The following is a 16409-nucleotide window of genomic DNA, read 5'->3' as shown; positions in this document are numbered from 1 at the left end:
AGGGCAGCAACTCATGCCCTGGACAGATACAGCTGGGCGATGATGGATAGAACCACGCTCCGGTGAAGGTTCGGGGTGGGGTAAGGGAAAGAACCGGGGCTGGAGTGGATCGTTCTCTTTCCAGGCCTCAGTTTCCACCTCATAAATTGTACCATTCGGATTAGATTATTCTAGAGGAACGCTTAGCTCTATTATTTAAGATCCATTTGGGGGTGAGTGTTTGGTACAGACAAGAAATGACAAATTCCCAACTAGACAAGATCAATAAGTATAAGAAGCTAGTAGATACTTGATGGCTCAGTCTCATCACATACAAATATATTTCTGTGTGCATTTATCCCCATAATAATACTAGTAGTTAAACTTCCAGGCAGTTGTAATAGTTTCAATAATAAAATGGAGTTGAATCATAATACTCATTTAATTTACTTGAACTAAAGAATGTCTGGTAGCTTCAGAGTGCCTAGTATGCACAACATCAAGATGTGAGAATTTTTTTTTTTTCGAATGGGGCTTGAACTCAAGGCCTTGCATTTGCTAGGCAGGTGCACTACCACTTGAACCCACACCCTTAGTCATTTTTGTTTTGGTTCTTTTTTTTTGACATCTAGTTGTACAAGGGGACCCCTTCCCTTGTACAACAAGTTCATTTATGTATGTAATGCTTCCTGACCATTATTGCCTCTCTCCAATTCTCTCAAATGACCAGGCTGGCCTGAACTACAATCCTCCTACTTGTATGAACATGACAGATGTTCACTGCTGCACCCAGCCATTGAGTGTATGGAGTCTCTGGAACTTCTATGCACAGGCAGGTTTCAAGCCACAATCCCCTGATCCCCAAGTAGCTAGGATTACAGGCTTGCAATTTTGACTATGCTTGATTTCCAGTTCTCCGCATTTCTGCTAACTTTTGTTCCTAAACCTACCCGGACTCTTCCTGATTCATCTTTATTGGGCATCGTAGAAGAAACAGGTGTCTAGAGATACAGTAATCGGTGGACCAGCAGAGATCTAACGAGGAGCCAGGGCTCAAACACAGTTGCGCCCAGTGGAAACAGCGCTGGTCTGAAGGTGTGGTTTACCCACTTCATCTGGAACACGTAGGTGTTTGCTGTGAGCGTTCTCCTGAACATGCAGTCCTTTTCACTTGGCTTTCTGGTGCATTATGATCCTCATTTTTAGCAGAAAATTACCTTCTGGATTTGGTTTGGCCCAGGCCAGTGTTGAAATGAGTTTGCAGACCCACGGGAGCTGTGACTAATGACAGAAAGGCAGCCATCAGTGTCCCGCGCAAGAATGGGAAAACCAGTTTTTGAGTCACATTTTTCATTTGCCACAGGTAATCCACAAGGCGATTAATCTGCATATAGATAATTACCAGTTGATTCTGTTGGGCTCCTGTGAAATCAAGAGTGTCTGTGTGTGAGTAGAAAATAGTGTGTGGGCTTGTGTTCCCAGCACCACCCCAAACATCCCAGCTCTGGAGGGGCCTTCAGATTTAAGGCCCCCCAGCCCCTCGATTGCTCTCAGATCATCATTGCTTTAAGGCTAAAGTCCACACTCCTGAGTGTGTCTCTCGAGGCCCACTGTGGTCTAATTTCTGCCTACATCTTTACTTCTCACTGTGTCTCCGCAGCTCTATCAAACGTGCTTGATTTTCTTAAACTGTGTTCTTGTTACTCAAGGCTTTGCTACTTTTGGTCTTTAATCCTGAAGTACTCCTCCCACCTTAAGGACCCTCCCCCAGACAGTGACCCTCAGGCTCTGGGACCCCCTTCCTAGGCTGCAGGCTCTCCTCACAACCCCTTGCACACTGTATCATGTCACCGCAGCTCTACCATAAGCAACAACGTCAAGAGAACTCAGCCCCTCTCTGCCACACCCTTTCCCTGTAGCAGGTACTGATAGATGTTGGTGAATGAATGAACCAGTTACCACACATGTGAACTTCAAATAGTCTTATAACTGTCAGTCACACACACACACACACTCTTTTTTTGGTATTAGTCCTGTCCTTGACGTACTTTTGCTCAAATCTGCTGCTCTACCACTTGAGCCACAGGGCCACTTCCAGCTTTTTCTGAGTAGTTTATCGGAGAGTCTCCCAGGCATTCCTTCCAGGGCTGGCTTTGGACTGTGATCCTCAAATCTCAGCCTCCTGAGTAGCTAGGATGACAGGCGGGAGCCACCAGCACCTGACCTCCCTTTCATTTTTTAATACTGATGTGATATATACTCTTGGTTTAAAAGGAAAGAGAAGGAAATTTTCAAGAAGCTAACCCCCCCCCCCCGCTGCTATTTCCAGTCCTCCAATCATTCCCTGTATTTAGTGTTATTTTTCTTAACCTGTGAGTGCACGTTTATATTCATGGGGTCACATATCATCCAAAGAAAAAAATGTAGCATATTCTATGAAAATATCTATCTGCAGCTTGCTTGTTCATATTTACAGTATGTTGTCAACTTGATGCTGTGTAAGCACCCATTGCTGTAATTCATTCATTTTAAAGGCTGTCAGGATTCCTGAATGTGGATGGGACAGTTCATTTAGTCATTCTCCTACTGTCCATTAATATCTAAGTGCAATGTGAACCTAGAATCTTCAAGGATACATGGATGGATAGATAGATAACAGACAGATAGAAGGACAAACAGTCTCTGGAGACAGACTGACTCTGGTAATTAGATGATATGATCTGTCTCAAATCTGAAATCAATCCAGTAACATCCTGTGTGTTCACCTCACAACTGTTGGATACTTGAAGGAACAGGGGTCCTCATTGCCAGAGAAGGAAGGTCCAAATGGGCCACTCACGAGTACCTCAATCCGAATTTCCTCCTTTGTCTCTCCTTTTCTTTCTTAGCGGCGTCCTCTGGAACCTCTTCCACTAACTTCACTGCTTCTCATGGGAGAGGGACTGTCATGCTAGCCACTTCTCCCGAACCACTCTTAGTCTTCTGCCAAACCCTGTGTGAATTCTTTTGTAAGTAGGCTCACCTCCTTTTATATGCCTAAGTTGGGAAAAATCTTCACTTAAGCGGTTGCTCTTGGGGCAAAATGATGGGCTGTAGCCCGCCAGATGTGGCCTAAATAGCTCTGATGGGCTGTAGCCTACCAGATGTGGCCTAAATAGCTCTGATGGAATGTAGCCCACCAGGTGTGGCCTAAATAGCTCTGTGTTCTTTGGGGTTCCCACGTCCCTCAATCTAACTACTGAACTTCTGTAGCACCATCTACTCTCTGCATAGCTCAAGTCCTCAATGGAGGAGAACAAGTAGGTTTGGGTTGTACTGGGATGAGGATCCCAGGGGTCTGGGATCATGCTCATTTACTCTCGATGGATCTGGCATCGCGGCCCCCGCCCCCCGACTCTTCCCAGCGTGAAGTGGGCTGCTTGGGGCTTCCAGCAGCCTGGGCAGGAATGCAAGGCCAGACCTGCCATGGCATGCAGGCCAGAACAGCACTTTGGGGTGGGGGGGGAGCAGCTTTGGCGTCCAGCGCCCCCTGCTCCCTGCTGCATTCATGTCTGGCTGTACCCTCAGGTCTGACCTTGTGTGAGGATGGGCGTTGGCAAGGGGGTGGGGTCTTCCCTTCTTTCCCAGCAGCATGGTGTGGCCTAGTGCATTGACCCCAGCAAGACTGGGGGCTTAAACCTAGCCCTGTGTGTATCAGTCAGCAAACTTCAGTGCAAGCAGCAGACCTAGACCTAGGCTCACTAAAGCTGGAAAGAACTTCCGGGAAGGATATGAGAGCAGAGGGAACATCTGGGGCTCATGGGAAGTTGAAGACTCAGCTTTCATGTCAATCCTGTAATCAGTTCATTCAAGACTCAGTGATCTGAAAAGTTCAATTGGCCTGGCTGTCTGGCTTATAGTTCTAATCTTCAATAAGAAGCAAGGGGTGTGAGGTATGTCCATAGCAACCAGGCCAGCTCTGTCTTAGATAAGATTATCAAAGCCTCCGTTTCCTTATCTATGTATTTTTTAAGGCTGGTCATACCACCCACTGTGAAGAGTTTTTGAAAGGTACCTCGCACAGAATAGGTGATCAGGTAATGCCCCAGGCATTAGTCTAGAGCCAGAACTTGGCGTTATGTCCAAACAGCTTCTGTAGGACACCAGCCAATTTACCTGACCTCTTTCTGGTGTGTCCTCATTGCCTGTGGGTCTTTGGTAAAGAACCTCCTTATTTAAGTAATAACTTCAAGGATGGCTTCCAGAGATCTAGGGGAAATTCTCACCCCACGCGATTACTCATGTGGCAGACAGCTTTGAGAACAGGGAGGATAGGGAGAGAAACTCAGTAACTGTGTAATTTAATGAAAGCAATCTTTCTTGGACTGTCTGAAGCCTTATCTGTTTTCTTACACTTTGGAGGAGCACAGACACCATATATTTTTTGAAATCTTTATACAGCATAATAAAATGAGACTATTTATTATATGTATGCTAATCAGAATGTATCAATTTTTTATCAAGCAACCAAAATAACTAACACTTATGGATTGTGCATTCTGATGTAAATCTAGGGCAAGAGGATGAATATTTTAGTGATTGCACTTAGTCCCGGCAACAACAGACAACTTCATCCCCTGGTAGAAACAGGAAGTAGGAAGACTTTTCTCTGTTGCCTCTACTCTTAAGGAAGGCTGGCACCTGCTTCTTCCTTTTTGCCTCCTCCTTCCTCTTGACTTACCTCTCATGTTGGGTTGACAATCAGGCCAGATGGGATAGTACTCAGGGCCAAGAAGAGGAGGATAGGAGGTTTCCATTGCCAAAGCCTGTTGTAAACAAACCCTCAGGTTCCAAGCAGGTAGCAGATTTGGGTGGTAACAGGAGTGAAGTGTGAAGCAGACGATGCAAAACCCTGGACCCTTGCCAGGTAGGCACTGGTAGCCCACACCTACCATCTTAGCTAGCTCAGGAGGCTGAGATCTGAGGATTGAAGTTCAAATCTTCTGAGGATCAAAGTCAGTGCAGGAAGAAAAGTTCAGTTGACTTTCTGGCAAAATCCCAGAAGTGGAGTTGTGGTTCACGTGGAAGACTGTTAGCCTTGAGCAGAGGGGTGGGGTGCGGGGTGGGGGGGCAGGTGAGGGGGAGCCGGAAGCCAAGGGAGAACACAAGGCTGAGTTTAAGACCTAGTACTGGCACAAAAATATATAAAGAAAATAGAAAAGAAAAACCTGGACCTTAGGTTCAAATCCCAGTACCATGTAAAAAGAAAGAATGGAAGTCTTTACATCCTTACTTCATTGTTCTGGAAGCAATTTTACACATGGTTTGGGGATATTTTCCCCTATCAAGAAAACATCGACACGTGTTGGGTGGTTTCTAATAAGAGCGTGCGTGTGTGTGTGTGTGCGTGCGCGTGTGCGTGCGTGTGCGTGTGTGTGTGTGTGTGTGGAATCCCTGGTGGGGACGAGTACAAGAACAGCTCACCTTCAACAGCCATGTGGGACAGGACAGAGTGGTCCGACCACCTGAACCCCATCACAGTGAACACTGTGAGCAGAGAAGATGGCGTGGGGACAACGAACGACCCCCCCCTCCCCCAGCCCACAGGGAGAGAGACCTCACCTGGTAATGTAGAGTTCTCACCCCTGACCTGTGCCTCCTGGAGCTGTCTTACTGTCTTTCATTGTATGTCATCGTAAGTATTAAGTTCTGTGGATGCACTGGATTCTAGACGTTCCCTGGCCTACTGGCCTTCACCACACCACCCACTAGTTACTCATGAGCGACATACATATCTGCATCTAGAGCGTAGGGCTCATGGCTTGTCGTAAGCAGCAGGGAGGAAGGACTGGAAGCCGTGCCCGGCAGAGTTCCTCATCAAAGACCTTCTCTTTCCCATCATCCCGGAGAGCATGCAGGGACCCTCTGGGCTCGCGTATTAGTTGCGCCTGGATGAGTTTTAATTAAAGCCCAGGGCTTTTGAAAAACCTCTAGATTTCCCGCAGGTAACCTTTCCCAACCACACAGCTCCCTAATTTGGAGGATCTCAAAGCTTCTGAAGGAAGCGGGGTGACGTTTTATCTAGGAGTGATCTTGTTGCTAGAGACTTTCTTGATGTCATTTTCAATGTTTTATCATTGGCTTCTGACCCTTCAGCATGAGAGCCTTTCCGGGGTAGCCCGGGAAGGCTGGGTCCCGGTACAACTAGAGCCCGGGCTCTCCTGGCCCAGAGACACTGAGCAGGGCCCGGTGAACCAGGCACATTCTTGAAGCCATGTTTCTGCCAGGCTTCCTGCTAGGACCTGTCATGTCTGTATCGTGCCGTGGGCTATAACTTCATCACCCTAACACCTAGTCACTCCACATCAGTCCTGCGACAGGGGAGGGAGGGAGTGGACACTCAGTGTCCAGATTGAATGGGAAGGGGAAAAAAAGCGGGGGGGGGGGGGCGGGGATCCTCAGTGGCTGTCACTGGCAGAGCCCCCTGGCTTCATGGTTTACATTCTAGCCCTGGGTTCGGTGCTCTGAATAGTGACGCTGCCCTCTCTTTCTCTCCTGCTTTTGTCGCAGTCAGCGAAATCCCGTGGAGATTGTTTTTTGTTGTTTTTTTTTTTTTAAGGCATCAGTTTTTTAGCTTTCAGCATCTTGTCCATGCCCGCAGCCTTGTCCTCCCTCAGCGCCCCCTGGTGGATGCGGTTCACCCTCTTCCCGGCGGCCTCTGGCTTGGGGCTCAGAAGGAACGGCACCTGAGTGCTTCCCGGGACGGGGAGGGCGGGTTGCCAAGGAGAACGGAACCGTGGGCATTGTCAGGGCCACGAGTGGAATTTGGCCCGTCTTCTTCCCACCTGAGCCCCACGGTTAGGATACGGAAGACTCACACTTTCGCCCTTAAATTGGCACAGATGTTCTGTAGCTCTGAAACCACGCATCGCTGCTTGGGCAGCTTAGCAAGCACCTCTCCTGCGTCTGTTGTTATGAGCTCTATAACTCACGAAGAAGACTCCGGATATGTGCAGAAGCAACTTCGCCAAGATCATTTCCATTCAGTTCAGTCAAAATGTCTTCAAGGGCCCTGAGCTCAGGATACTTAAGCAAAATTGGCTCCTGCTTTCTGCGATGCTTTCTATCTAATTGAAAAAGCCAAAGCCAACACCCATGAACATAGTGATGAGAAAGAACAAAGCCAGACTGAGTATCCTTTTGTGTGGGGTCTATGATGGAGACAAAGCAGTTTCAAACCAGAGAAGGAAAATGAAACCTTACAGAAGAGTCTGTGTGCCCAGGACTGCACCGTCAGAATCTCCTCGGCCCCGTGCCCTTTTTCGCCAGGAAGCCGGGGAGCTAATAGATGAGTATTCTGGGACTGTTTCCAGGCTAGTGATGCGATCCATTGATAAGGTGCAGGCAGGAGCTTCCTGCTGCGAGAACCACCTTCATCCCCACAGTCAACCATCAACCAAGCCCGAGGCGCCCCTGTGCCCTGTACAGAACCCAGCAAGCCACTGCGGAGGTGACAGAGAGAGAGAGAGAGAGAGAGAGAGAGAGAGAGAGAGAGAGCCACTGCAGGGGCCGGGCGGGCGACGTTCCAGTACTTGTAGGCATTGCATGAGGTTCAGACCAAGGTTGATATCTACCTCTAAGTATTAGTACTTCTTTACTGGAAAAAAAAAAAACCAAAATATTTTCTTCTAGTGCTTTTGAAATATGCAGTACGTTGTCTATAGTCCCCTTACTGTGTGGCAGGCCACAAGAATTCATTTCTTCCTAACTGAAACCTACTGACCCGCTTTTCCCTATCCTCCCCCCTTCCCCACACACACCCCCGTTCTCTCCAGTCTCTAGTATTCTACCCAGAAGTATTCTATCTTTTCATTCCTACCATAATGGCAAGAAATGAATGCTCTCATTTTCGTTCCTTTTATGGATATGGTGGCCCACAGAAATAAAACAACCCACTCCAAGAAGATATAGTAGATATCAGAGTTAAAAAGTCAAACCCCCATCCCAACTTCAAACATCCGCCTTCTGTGTCACTGTCCTGTCTTGAGTAGAGAGGCAACGTTGGGGAAGAAACGCTCGGCTTACTACCCTACTCCTGAGCAACAGCTGACCTCCTACCTCCAGCCAACAACCAGGTTTTATCTTTAGCTCAGAAAATATGCATGGAGATACCAGTTGGTGCAAAGAGAACTTGAAATGTACTTACAGCACAATCTCTGCCATCAGCAATCACCTGATGAGTTTGTACCCAATTCAAATAGCCCAAGGAAAGGGGGTAGTCCGAGAGAGGGACTTCCCTGCGATCTAAGACAGTAGACTGCCCCCTCTCACGAGGGTGCCAGCCGGTCCTGCAGCACATCTTCTCTTCCTTAGGCTCTTCATCCTGGCCTCCGGGGTCAACATCCTCTGTCCTGTGGCTCGTGTGCTACTCCACGCCAGGATTTTTGTCTTCTGTCTGGTGTATACCTCTCCCAGCAACGTCAGAGGGACACCTTCCAATATGATCCCCTCTAGGTCACCCCATCCCTTCCCCAAGGAGTCTTTTCTGTAGAGGTGCAGGGGGTAGAGTTTGAGCACCAAAGGCCATGTTTCTAGCCTCATGTGGAGAATCCCTCAACTACTGTTTGCCCTCTTTGGCATGAACTCCTATCCGGCTTCTAAGGATGCCTACTTGAAAATTAAATGACGCTTCCCTTCTCCCTTATACAAAGAAACATGAGCAGGCACCTCTCCTGGGCGCACACGCGTCCTCCGGCCCCCGGGCCGCGATTACATTACAGCCATTGCAAATGCTTCCATTTAACTCACGCGACAGGAATCGCTTCTCTTGCTTGTTTAATTGCCCATGTCTTATTACAGAGACAATTTATTGTTTTAGTACAGCATAAAGTTCAAATATTTCATGCAAGATGAATGTGGCCAGTGACATCTTTATGCTCTTCTCAAGCTCACAACCTACAGAAACCACGCTGGAAAACTTTTCAAAGTGTTTGCAAGCCAAGAAACAAAAAAAGGGTCAAAACCTCCCCCTTGTTGGTTGTTTCCTACAATGGCTAAAGACTTTGTTGAGTGATAGGGCTATACGGAGGATGAGCTGTCGATGCCCGTGACACCCCGGGGGAATTATCAGACAGTAACGCTGAGTGAAAAGAGCCCATCTCAAGAGGTGACGTGCTGCACAATTCCATTTTTGTGATAGCTCTTTGAGACGCAAATTATAGAAAGAAGTTCCGTGATGCCTTAGGATTGAGGGGGATGGGGGCTGCAGGAGCCAAGGGTCATGTGACTGGCTCAGGAGGACTTGTGCATTCTGGGGTAAAGTATTATAACTAACTATCCTTGTAGTCTAGCTTTGCCAGGTGTTACCGGGAGAGAAAGCTGAATAAAGGGTATCCACCGCGTTTCTCCGTGCCTTGCGTTTTGTTGTTCTTGTAAAGGTGATACACAGAGGAGTTACAGTTATAGAAGTCAGGTAATGAATACATTTCTTTTTGAACACTGTCACTTTCTCAAAATGTTTCCCTCCTGAACCCCGCCCCCCCCACAAGTTGTATAGTTCATTTTCAACATAGCTAGCTGAAACATAGTATCTCTGCTGCATTTATTCATCCTTTATCCCACTCTTTCTGTGCTCTCCTTACTTTCCCCAGATAAACTTACAAGATAAAAGGGATAGAAAACTAAAACCATGACAGAGGAGAAAAAAAAGTAACAAAAAGCCTCTTGTTTCCATTTCTTGAAGTTCGTTTTGATATATATTATTTTCTATGATCAGATGCACTTAGCTATTGAGCCTTTGTGATCCTCTCCTAAGAATACTTTCCCTTGGTCTCACTGTGTCAGTGTTTACTGTACTTTGTCTTTTACCATCCAGTGTGTTTCCTTATAGATTTATAAGCACCATTCTAGTTACAAAAAAAGGAGGGGAACCATGCAAACTATGTTTCTTTGGGTCTGGCTTACTTCGCTTAATATAATTTTCATGTCAGTATATACAGAATTGCCTTAGAGTAAGCTAAGTTGAAAGTTAAGTCAAATGATGACTGGGTAGATAGGTGATAAAGGTGGTCATATGGGCACTTTCTTGGAGAATTCTTCCAGCTTTTCTCCATATCTGATCTTTTTCATAATAAAATGTTGGAATAACAAAAATGTGAGCAATAGCCTACGGGGAACAGATACAGGGCAGAGCCCAAAGTGTACACAGTACGTGTTTTTGTTAATAAAGGTTTATTATAACATCGCCACGTGCATCCAGTTGCATATTATTTATGGTTCTTCTTTCTTTCCACAGTGGTAAAATAGTCCTGACAGAGACCACGTGGCCCTAACACAGAAAGGTTGCAGACACCTGCTCTAGACTGTGGTTCAAGAGCGTCCGGGCCTCTCCCGCTCTGTGCTGAGTCTCCCGTACCCAACACGTGGCCCGGGAAGTGGTCACGGTCTCAAATCCAATTTCCATGGCTGAAAGGCATTGCTAATACCTTCCCTTTGATAACGCTTGATGTTTTCCTAAGTACTCTCCTGCTCATTAAGGAAATGGCCATCACATAGCACATGCCACTGTTCTTAAGGAGGCTGGGCCCTGGAGCTTGCCACTCCCTGAGGGTGACGTGCCACACAGCAAAAGAGTAAATGTGCACGGGGGGGGGGGGGGGCGGGCACGACTGTGCAGACACCAGGATGTCCCACCGCACCCCCGTTGTGGTAGTGTTCTCACGTGCCTTCTCTCATCAGTACTCGGACATAAGCCAAAACCTCTGGATATCCCCCCCGTCCCCCCTCTTCTGTCTTCTCACCTGCTCCCTACTCCTCTCTTCTTTTCTCCACCTTCTCCTTCCTCTCCTTTTTCTCTCTCTCCTCCTCATTCTTCCCTCCCTTCTCTCTCTTTATCTTTCTCCCTCCCTCCTCTCTCTCTCTCTCTCTCTCTCTCTCTCTCTCTCTCTCTCTCTCTCTCTCTCTCTCTCTGATACTCTCACTGCAAAATTATAAGTGCCCTAACCTTCCTGACCCTCAGACCCAGACTTCTTAGGGCAAGCACTAAGTTCTAATTGAGGTTTCTTTCCCTGGATTGCAGCCTGGGAACTGTCAGGGCAGCAAGCCAGAGCATAATGCTTCTTCATTTGTCCTGTACTGCCTGTTGTCTAGTATCTAAAAACCATTATTTTATACATTTATGGGTTTTTAAGGCAGAAGGGTTCCATTATTTCATTTCAGCATGAAGTGGTTGTTCTGTTAGATACTGTACTCTGTGTATGTGTGTGTGTGTGTGTGTGTGTGTGTGTGTGTGTGTGTGTGTGTGTGTGTGTGTGTGTGTAGAATTGAAGATTGAACTCAGGACATCATGTATGCTGGGCATGTACTCTACTACTTGAGTCGTTTTACCTTTAGTTTTTCAGACAGGGTCTCACTTTTGTGCAAAGCCAGACTTAGACTGTAATGTTCCCATTTCACCTCCCATGTGGCTGGGATTACAGGCTTGTTCCACCACACCTGGCTTGCCATTTTTATCCTTGCTCTGTGGATAGTATAAGGAATGGGGAGAGTCAATATTCTGCCCACGTTTTCACAATCAGCAGTTTTCCAGGGATTCAAAGTTCTGTTCTTTTAGCTCTAGACTCTGCTATCTCAAGAATATTTGTGTAAATCTCAAATCAGAATCGAATCAAATCCTGGTAAGTTGGTATTTCCAAATGACACAAGAAGTGAATCAGGTTTTGAATAGACAGAATTCAAAACTACAGGCCCATCCTGCTCGTCTGTATACTCAGAATTCAATGTGGGTATTTTCCAAAACATCAGCGCCTGTATCCTGCCTTGGAGCTGGGGATAGGCGACATTCCTCCCGACCCTTTGGGCCCGTAGCATAGATTTTCAGAGCCTCTGGTTGTGACAGGCACTGAAATATAGCCTGGTTTTTCAGTGCTATCTAGAAATGTTCTGTTTTTAGAGCACAAACCATTTACTCAAGGCAGTGTAAAGAGACTATGTTTTTTTCTCTGCTGAATTATGCATGGGTTTCAGCTAGGTAGAGTTTTCTTTCTGTCTATTTTAAGAACATTTCCCATATAGAGAAGAAGAAAAATGGTCTATACTGTCCATAAGCAACTATTCCCACATGTTTTCCTTCTCTGAGGAGAAACAGTCAAGAAAGCTGAACCTCACGTGTGGTTCTTGCATCTTGCTTTATAAGTGGTAAGCAGAGATGTCTTTCCGTTTTAATGTGTGAAACTTCCTTTTTATGTTCCAAGACATTAAAACAGAAATGAGTGGAAGCAAATTTGGCCCAAATTTTATGGCAGAACACGAGTACTATGACATCTTTTTAGCATGTGAGTAGGCCTGCCTAATACATGAGGAGTGTTTGCTAGTAGCAAGCACAGTGGCTTCTCAGAATGTCATGTCAGGACCATTTTCCATTTGAGGTAGGGGCGATTTAGAAACGGCTTTAAACTTGCAGGGAATACTTGAGAGCCTCGAGTTAAGCTGCCAAGAATCCCACGATGCATTGAAATCATGGCCTGATGAAGACAAGCCACCATGAGCAATGGAAACCCGCGTGAGAAATCCCTGCATGGGATTGTCGAAAGAGAATGGTGCTGGAGACAGAGGAAGATTTGAGCCCGGTACCTAGCTCTAGCTCTGCCATTGACCAACGGAGACGCTTGTATCAAGTCACGCGCCCTACCTGAGCCTCTGGTGTGCATCTGAAAGTGACGGGGCAATCGTAACACCTTAACGGGTGCGTCGGGAGGACAGAGGCACAGCAGTGAGGTGACACACGGCCTGAGTCACAACCCGCTGTCGGCGGGCCGGGGTACCTCCCACATGCCTGATGGTAGTTGACCCTGGGTCTCGCTCTTAGTAAAAGCTACAGCATAGGGAACTGTGGAGGAAGTAGGACTGGGGCTCTCCTGCTCCGAGGCAGCGTGAAGATTTGCCCCAGAGGTATTGTGCAATTAGTGTAACAGTTCCATGAGGTACCGCTCTCCATCAGGGATTCCCTCATCTCTCCATCACAGGGGAGGCTAGGAGGACAGAAGACAGTATCTGTGCCTCACCACCAGGTGACAGCGAACAGACATTGCAGGAGATTTTAATTGCAACAAAGTGACTGGATGTGAAAAGGGCAATGCATGAAATTAGCTTAGGACTTGCGACCTGCAGTCAAGGTTAGGAATATTTTCTTCTCAATGTCTGTCACAAGATTATAAAAAAATAATTTTGTTTTAAAGGAAAAGAATAGCCGGGCACTGGCGGCTCACACCTGTAATCCTAGCTACTCGGGAGGCTAAGATCTGAGGATTACAGTTCAAAGCCAGCCCCACAGGCAGGAAAGCCCACGAGACTTACATCTCCAGTTGGCAATCTGAAAACCAGAAGTGGTGCTGTGGCTCAAGAGTGCCGGCCTTGAGCAGAAGAACTCAGGGACAGCACTCAGGCCCTGAGTTCAAGCCCCATGACCAACCACAACAACGACAAAAACACCTGTACAGTACATTGTGATCATGAAAATGGGAGAAATCTTGTCTGATCAGTGAAGGTTGGCTTAAGACTCGTGGAGACTTGGCTGCCATAGGTGTGCATGTGTGCGTTTGTCTTTATGCGTGCATTTGTGTGTGTGTGTGTGTGTTCGTGTGTTTGTGTATGTGTATCTGTGTTACACTGTGGATCAAACCCAATCTCGGTGCTTGCTAAGCAGTGCTCTACTCCCCTGCTATACCCTCAACTCTCACGTCACCTTTCTAACTGGCCTCTCAAAAGGACATGTGGACAGAGTTAGCAAACTCCTTTGAAACACACCTGAAGAGGTGGCCTCCCCCGTGTGAGAGTATTTTAGTTTTACTTCAAGAGCCGCGTGAGAAGCCCGGCATGCCGCACCGTGAGTGTCCGTTCTCTATGCTTGGCCTCTCGGAGCCCAGAGCGAGTTGGCTTCCGCCCCCCTAAGACAGAGGCACAGTCCCCCCCAACCCCCACGCTTGGCTGGGGACTGCAGGGTTTTCATGGGCCTTGAGGGTTTGCACACTCCGCCACAGCCTTCCCACGGGGACAGTTACAAGCAACGTGGGACTCTTAAGCTTTACGAGAGGACAGGAGTCCCATGTCTGGCACTCACAGAGGTGATGGGGCCTGACGGAGTCCTTGTTACCCAACAGCCCGTGGAGGAAAAGTACTCGCTCTCCCTCTCGAGAACAAGGCAGCCTTGTGCCCCTGGCCTCCATGAAGGGCCTGAGCCAACCCACGCCGTCCTTCCTTCAAGCTGTGCATGGGAGCCTGCACAAATACTACCGTAATTACTGTAATCCGCCCCCACCCTCGTCCCTCCCGCCTTGCTCATGGTTGAACCCTGTTAAACGCTTGGCTCTTGCTAGGCCTCTGGGAACCCCTGAACTTCTTTACTCTCTTCTGAGGCTCAGAGGCACGTGTTGCTGTGGGCCCAAGTTTCCAAATCACACCCCAGGGACAAAAGGGCTTCTTCAGTTTCATCCTCTACCTCTCCCCTCATGGTGGGGTGAATGTGTTGAGGTATCAGCCTCTGGGCCAGGCACAGGACTAGCGGTGGGGGAGGCAGAAATGAAGGAAACTCAGCTCACACCCTGAGAGCCACCGAGACCTGAAGGAGAGACCCGACTCCAAAGGGATGGCTCAACTGTGAACAAGCAGGAAAGATGACAAATGGACCTAGATGATGGTTAAAACAAGATGCCTGTTACGGAGGGAGGAAGCTGGTCGGGGGGAGTCAGTCACATCCTAGTCAAAGACATGGAAGTGTGAATTCATTACCATGTCCCACAGGCCATTAACTTCCACAAGGGGAAATGTAACGACTAGTAAATGTGGAGCTGGATTTTTCCTCTCCTTCTCCAGAGGCGGGGCCCTCTCTCTAGGGAAAGCATCGCGCTGTGATTAAGGTAGGTGCCACTCTTCCTGACCTGAAGGAACCCTGGTGTCCGTGGACAGTGGCCTCACCCTTTGTGAGCTCCGCTTCGTTCCAGTTCTACCGTGAGCTTAGGATGCCTTTGAGCGCGTGTGCTGCTCCAATCCCAGTGTCTAGCAGCAGCAGCGGAGGACACACACGCTGATTTTCTCAGTCTTCTCATGCAGTCCAGGTCTGCACAGCTTTTCCTTCAAAGCTTATCCTCAATAAACTGTGAGACTGACTGTAAACAAGACAACTTGTAAAAAGGCATTCGCATTGCTACTTGCAAATTAAATTTATTTTGCTTTTACTTGAGTTTATTTATGAGCCAGGAATGACACTGATGGAGAATCTGTTTCCCTACTAATAACACTAAAATAGATTTAGATGCATATCAGACGGAAGCTGAGTACCACTTTTAATTATGATGAAAGGTGACGTGTTACTATTTTCCCCCCGGAGATGGTCATGAATTTTGACTCGGCATGAAATGTTAATTGGAGAGCCCTCCTGCCCCTTCAATCAGAGGGGATTCCTGGTGAATAACCGTGATTCCTAGTGGGCAGCTGCTAGTAGGAACAGACATTGCCATGGGTCCTTGGAAACATTCTAAAGACGTTTCTGCTCCCTTGTCTCTTAGAACCAGGTGAAGAAATCAGGTGCATGTGGACTGATACCTGGTGGTGTCACTCAGTAATGGCACATGCCCTTCCTTCCTTCCATCCGTCCTTCCTTCCTTCCTTCCATCCACCCACCCACCCAATGCAGTATCATTGAGATCAGTGATACTTTCACACACACACCCCACTCTACAGAGAAAACCTTTGCCCCCTTTTGTGGTGAGGAAAGATGACAAAGAGCATCTCTCATACCCTGGGAGGGTTCCAGTGCAAGAAGTAGCCCCTCCGGGAACCACTGTGCCTGCCTTCCTCAGCGTTTCAAGCATATACATTTCCAGGCTGAACACACAGATTGTTCCACTGCTCTGTAATCTGGCCAGGCACCCAGAATCCTTAAAGGTTCCCTGCGGCGGTACCCTAATCTTTCAGAATGCATCCGCAGTGATAGGTTGCTGGCTCCCGGGCTTTTCAGAGCTGAAGTTAACGGGCTTGTGGAAGCAGAACTGGTAGTCTGGATATCTGAGGAGAGAGGAGAGGCAGTGCGGAAGACTTGGCTGTGTCCTTTCTCTCAGTAGAAGGGAGCCCTGGACTTGACCTCAGGAAGAACATGGAGGTTAAGCCCACGAATCATTTTGAACTGCAGACACAAGACATAGGACTTGATGGCCCAAGAGGAAGTCCCACCCATCAGAAACAAACTACCTTCCCCTCCCAGCTTCCAAAGGCCTCAGACGGTGGTTCGGCAGAGTGAGACCAGAGGAAAGAGCTACAGTTTGGATAGCAGTGGCAGAGACAAAGATTTACCCACTGCGGATCTACAGTCAGCAGGCCTCGAAGAGGAGGCAGGCGGGACCAGATGCATTTCACCGACTGGCCCTGGTGAGAATCACTCTGAGGCCCTCCTGGGCAGA

At 47.7% G+C, this 16409-nt stretch overlaps 1 protein-coding gene across 1 annotated transcript in view; it reads left to right on the top strand.

The window, feature by feature from the left end:
• The window catches only part of Clstn2 (calsyntenin 2), a 309384-nt gene that overhangs the window by 166267 nt on the left and 126708 nt on the right, over positions 1–16409 (top strand).

Source organism: Perognathus longimembris, chromosome 26 (genome assembly GCF_023159225.1).
Source record: "Perognathus longimembris pacificus isolate PPM17 chromosome 26, ASM2315922v1, whole genome shotgun sequence".
Classification (NCBI taxonomy): Eukaryota; Metazoa; Chordata; class Mammalia; order Rodentia; family Heteromyidae; genus Perognathus; species Perognathus longimembris.
This window is presented reverse-complemented; position numbering and strand designations above follow the sequence as displayed.